Source organism: Adiantum capillus-veneris, chromosome 18, assembly GCF_014529385.1.
Source record: "Adiantum capillus-veneris isolate H3 chromosome 18, ASM1452938v2, whole genome shotgun sequence".
In the NCBI taxonomy this organism is placed as follows: Eukaryota; Viridiplantae; Streptophyta; class Polypodiopsida; order Polypodiales; family Pteridaceae; genus Adiantum; species Adiantum capillus-veneris.
This window is the reverse complement of record NC_140948.1, coordinates 1,742,655-1,748,677: the sequence shown is the minus strand read 5'-3', so window position 1 is coordinate 1,748,677 and position 6,023 is coordinate 1,742,655. Positions and strand designations below refer to the sequence as shown.

General features: G+C 39.9%; 1 pseudogene; it reads right to left on the bottom strand.

Moving 5' to 3' along the window:
* Positions 1-630: 630 nt before the first annotated feature.
* LOC147435142 (uncharacterized) lies at positions 631-1,048 on the bottom strand (annotated as a pseudogene).
* Positions 1,049-6,023: the final 4,975 nt, after the last annotated feature.

Sequence of the window (6,023 nt, the reverse complement as noted above, 5' to 3'; positions counted from 1 at the left end):
CTCCGCATAATCTACTCCAAATTTGATGCCATATCCAAATTTTGATCCAAGCATGGTTGATGTGCACGAGTAAAACTTGCTTTCACTTTTAGAGCATGCCTTTCTGGAATCTTAATTCTAGAAAATGGTCCTTCTTTGTTGGGTCTCCATGACCAAACAATTGCATCTACAGTTTCCCACACTTGTGGGTCCTTGTAGTTGATAGCCCAAAAACCCGTCCAGCAATTAGTATAAGCTTGAGTATCCGTCATCCCACTCTTTCTTGCACAAGGTGCCCAATATTGAATCATTTTTTTTTTTTGTAGTTTGGTGATGTAGGCTCGTTATCAATGTCTGATAAAGCCATTGCGAGCCAAACTGGACATATTTCCATGTCACTTGGAACTAGCATAACAAAGTCACCTTGGTGCATATTAGACATAGGGTCAAACTCTTTCCTTGGTCTATCTCGTTGAGAAACACAAAAATGATCATTCAACTCTTCAAGGCCTAGGAATCTTTCTGCTCCTTGTTGTAAGCTCATTGTAGTGGATTGTAGGTGACAGTCCTGCCATCTCAAAAATCCGATTACACATATCCGCACCGACCCGAGCTAACTCCTCATGTAATAATGTCTTCTCCTTCAATACTTCATCCACCCGGCTCTGAAGCTGACCAACTTCACACTCCAAGCTATCAATGCATTCCCCCTCAGCCTTTTGCATCTCGAGGGTGAGGATCATAGCCTCCTGATTGCAGATAAACCGATTCAAGTCCGACAAACTCTGAACAGCATCTTGAACTGAGAACACCCCATCCAACTTAACACTTGTAGGTTTAGCAAAAGGGTTGTTTTAATGGCTTGTGTCACCGGGGTCTGTTCCCTTGAACCCTCGCAAACCTTCCGCGAAAACAGAGTTATGGTATGGCTCTTGGTGTCGAGTTTTTGCAATCCTGTCCTAGAAGGGAAAAGAGTGACCTTCCCTGATGACTGCACCTTTTCATTTGTGCCAGCTATTGACTTACTTCCTTGGCCCAATGCAGATTTAAGCCTGTCCCCAATAGGCATATCCCAATCCAACTTCTGACGCTTTGCATCACCCAAGCTTTGCACATCTTGACTCTTAACAGAGTCCTCAGTTGTTGGCCAAAACTTTTCATACAAGCCTCCCTTTGATATGGTTTCTTTTCCAAGCTCGTCAATCACCGTACTCCAGTAATCTATCATAGGTCTATAATACCGTGGCACATTTGAACCATTCCCTATATTTTGCCAAAACTTAATATAATTCTTCAACCCTAAAATCACTTCTTCATGAGGCTTGACATATTTTGCCATTGGCACCAAAAGTGGATCTCCATGTGGCAACATTGGATTTTCTTCTATGTCTATTTTCCAAAGGTGAATACTTCCACTCCAATTTGATACATGTACATGTGCCTTATACAGCATCATTGGTGTCTCATCTTGTATAAAAAACCTTAATTGAAGTGGCTTGGAATGGCCAACAAGTATGTATTATCCATCACAAAGATAACCATCACAATATTGCTTGAAATTGGGGACCTTTTCAAGAAAAAATGGGGCTGGAGATGAAGACGAGCTATTTCGTAATGTATCCATCAAGTGCGGCAAAGTATATGTGTGTAACTCTCAATTTCTCTGAAAACTTACTGAACATGGCATCTATGTCCTCATGTGTATACCCAACCATCAAAAATCCTAGTTGGATGGTTTTGAAAACACCCCTTGCAACAAGCATTGATGAATAGGCAAATAAGTATCGATTTTTGTTTTCCCTTGCACAATTATCCAATTGTAGTAACAAGTTCTCTGGCAACTTGCAAAATGTTGACCCCGATTCCACTTCTGTAGCTTCCGATGGTTGCACGATGGGCTCTTTTCCATCACTCAAGTTGTGGTGGTCTAAAGCATCCCTTGATTTCAAAGCATGTAGTAGAGAGATACTACTCCTTGGTAGTCCATTTTTTGCTAGATCACCAAGAGGATGCTTATCTATCCTCTCTAAGTTATATAAAAAATTAGCAATTGAGCCAATTGTAAGATTTGGATCAACTGGCCACAAACCATTTAAGACAAAGTGACCATAATGAACTTCTCCATGGCCATGAGTGATCATACCTATCAAATCCACCTTCAAATTGTACCCTAAATCCACACCCTTATGAACAATGTGTAATCTAGGAATGGTAGTTTGATTTTGATCCATCTTATCATGGATTATACAAACATACTTTTGTGGTCGAGTTTTTGAATATGTGCACCATGCATAATATAAGCTCCTACAACTATTTTGTTGTGCCATGTGAACTTCTCTTTCTCTCAAGAGAAGAGCTCTCTCTTCAAGAGAAGGTTTAGCTTCTAGCCTTGCCTTGATTGAACTACGGACATTGCACTTAGAGATCTCACTTGTCTTGGTTAAAGTGATATGTGGATACTCTCTGTTCCAAATTCTACCAAAAGAAGATTGAGATAACTTCTTCTCATAGCCTATTCGGTCCAGTGTTGTGTTGATTTCACTTAAAATGTCAACTTGTTTGTACATTGATGGAATCACTAATTGAGTCTCTCTTGAGCCATCTAGTAGTGTTCTGCTTCTATGTGGCATCTTCTCAGAGTTTTTATCCACAAATTCATTTAATAGTGCTCTTGCTAAACTAGTATGTTGAAGTCCTCTTCTCAATGTACATGTGTTACCATGCACATATTGGTGCACATCATTTTCAAAATTTTCCTTGTAGTAGTAAAATGATGTCTTTGGTATTCCATGTAGCTCATACCATGCTTTGCACAACAAACAATAGAGCCATTTATCTTGAATTGGCATCACATCTTCTCATCTTTTTGATAGCATATAGATAGAGCATCATATACATAATTTGTGCGTGATTTTTCAAACTCTCCCCAAAATTCTTGCCATAATCTTGTCATCAAATCACGATCTGCAAACTGACAACATTTTTTTCCACAACAATCAATGCATGAATTGCCTCAGCTGCTGAAAGATAAAAAGTAGAACTTGGTGTTGCTTGCATTTTTTGAGTCCTGTTGATGAAGTTGTATCGTCTCTTGCTTAGCAAAGGGGCATCAACACTACCATCAAGATTTTTCCTAGCATTGTCATCATTGGATACATCCTCATATCTAGTACGTATCCCATCAACAAGAACAAAGCGTTGTACTGGGCTCCCATCCAGCATGGTTTTCTGTTGGATGGGCCACTTTAGCAAAGTGATGCTTCCCACTTCAAGATTATTCTCACTGATTGCATTCTTCCTTTCAATACCTATGCCCACAAAGTCATCACCAAGTACTTGAAAATTGACATAATCATGTGGAAACACATACAAGATGGTCCCTTCATTCACAATGTGCATCATTGTGTCATCCTTTAAAAGGATGCTTTGATTTCTCCAAGATTCTCGTATTGACATTTCAAACTCTGGGCTTGTAATAGGTATTGCATTTGTAACTAGAGGATCAAGATGATCCCCTTGTTCATCACCAATGTAGGTTTCATTTGTGTCAATTACGTTGTCATTCATTATGGAAGATTGCAAAAGAAGCTTTGGCCATCGAACAACACTCCATAATGAGCTTTGGAGAGATGTAGTATCCATTATAGAAAAAGGGAGGACCACATCCTTTAAAACATTCCTCCACTAGTATAGATACATTTCCTTGCCCTATCTTTGTACCACCACAAGTGGAATCGGGATCTGCTCTACACACACAACCAATACCAACAATTTCATTATCAAGTACCATATGCACTTTCTCCCCAGATTCAAAGTCCATCTTGTAAGTTGAAAAGAAACACCTTGTTAAGTTCATATATATAGATAAATTCTTTTTGAATAAAAATGTATAAGTTACATTACACATTACACGAGGGTTATGAATACTATAACTCTATGACCCTTGCTATATTAGAGCATAGCTTGAACAAGTGGTGGACCTAGTTCTAATGGCCAGTGTCCAAGGTGCTATTTTAGGAACTTGCTTCTCAATGTCCAAGTGCTAGATGCTTCTTCCAATGGAAGTAAGGTTGGACACAGGGGGATCAGGGGGATCTTGAAACCAAAAGCCCCTTTCTATATGAGGTAAAGCTTCGAGAAATGGTGGACCTAGTTCTAATGGCTATTGTTCAAGGTGCTATTGTAGGAACTTGCTTCCCAATGTCCAAGTATACCTTGCTTCTTTCAATGGAAGTAAGGTTGGACAAGTGGTGGAGCTTGAAACCAAAAGTCCCTTTTTCTATATGAGAGTAAATCTTGGACAAGTGATGGACCTAGTTTTAATGTCCAGTGTCCAAGTGGTATTGTAGAAACTTGATTCCCAATGTGCAAGTATCTCTTGCTTATTTCAATGGAAGTAAGGTCGGACAAGTGATGGATCTCGAAACCAAAAGTCCCTTTCTATATGAGAGTAAAGCTTTGGACCTAGTTAATGTCCAAGGTGAACTATTGTAGGGCCTTGCCTCTCAATGTCCAAGTAGCCCTTGCTTCTTTTAATGGAAGTAAGGTCGGACAAGTGGTGGAGCTTGAAACAAGAAGTCCCTTTTATATATGAGAGTAAAGCTTGGACAAGTGGTGGAATTAGTTTTTAATGGCCAGTGTCCAAGGTGGTGTAGGAACTTGGTTTCCAATGTCCAAATATCTCTTGCTTCTTCTTTCAATGCAAGTAAGGTTGGACAAGTGATGGATATTGAAACCTAAAGTCCCTTTCTAAATGAGAGTAAAGGTTGGACAAGTGGTGAACCTACTTTTAATGACCAATGTCCAAGGTGAACTATTGTAGGGCCTTGCCTCTCAATGTCCAAGTAGCCCTTGCTTATTTTAATGGAAACAAAATTGGAGCACTGGTGGATCTTGAAACAAAACCCCCCTTGCTATATTTGAGGGTAGCTTGGACAAGTGGTGGACCTAGTATTAATGGCCAATGTTTGAGAGTGAACTACAAGCAGATAAATCTAATGGTTGGAGAAGTGGTGAATATTGGACCAAGACCTACTATAATAGAGTATAGCTTGGACAAGTGGTGGACCTATAAGTTTTAATGGAAAATATAGCACAATTTCAAGACCTTGCTTCCCAATGTCCAAGTAGCCCTTGCTTGTTTCAATGGAAGCAAGGTTGATAGTAGGGCCTTTCTTCTCAATGTCCAAGCAACCCTTGCTTTCTTCAATGGAAGCTTGGAGAAGTGGTGGACGAAGTTGTCAATCTTGAAACCAAAACCTCCTTGCTATATTAGGGCATAGTTTGGACAAGTGGTGAACGTATTTTTTAATGGCCAATGCTCAAGGTGAACTACTAGATGAGCAAGTAGCTTTCTAAAGTCAAAGAAATACTTGCTTCAACAAGGACAAGTGGTGAATCTTGAAACCCAAACCCCCTCCCTATGTAAGAGTTTAGCTTTGACAAGTGGTGGACCTAGCTTTGATGGAAAATAAAAAAGGTGTACTACAAGAAGGAACATTGCTTTTTAATGTCAAAGTTGAATGAAAATAGGGTTGGAGTAGTGGTGGACCAAGTGGTGGATTTTCAAAGATAAGACACCTTGCTGTATTAGAGCATGGCTTGGAAATGTGGTAGACTCAAGATTTGGGGCAAGGTCGAAGTTGAATTATTGCATGGCCTAGTTCTTTCTTCTCTTGATAAGCAAGATCTGACAAGTGGTGAAATTTGAAACAAAAACCCCCAAGTTTGCTATGATGAGAATAGCTTGGGCATGTGGCGGATATGGTCAATCTCCAAGGAAAATTTTGAGTTGTTCTGAGCTCCAAAATAAATTCATTTTTCACCACTTATTTATGTTGATTGTTCTTAGTGAGTTGTGAACCAAGGAAAGAGACTGGGTTTTAGATACATAGCATATCTAAGCTAGACCACAATTGAGAAAGTGGAATAGGGTGGTGCAAAAAGAGGTAAGAGCGGCGTTTAAAGTAGCACCCCAAGCAGGGTCTAGGGACGACAGCCACTGTGGGATTTGGGGCAATGCCCCGAGAAGGGTCGAGGGGCGG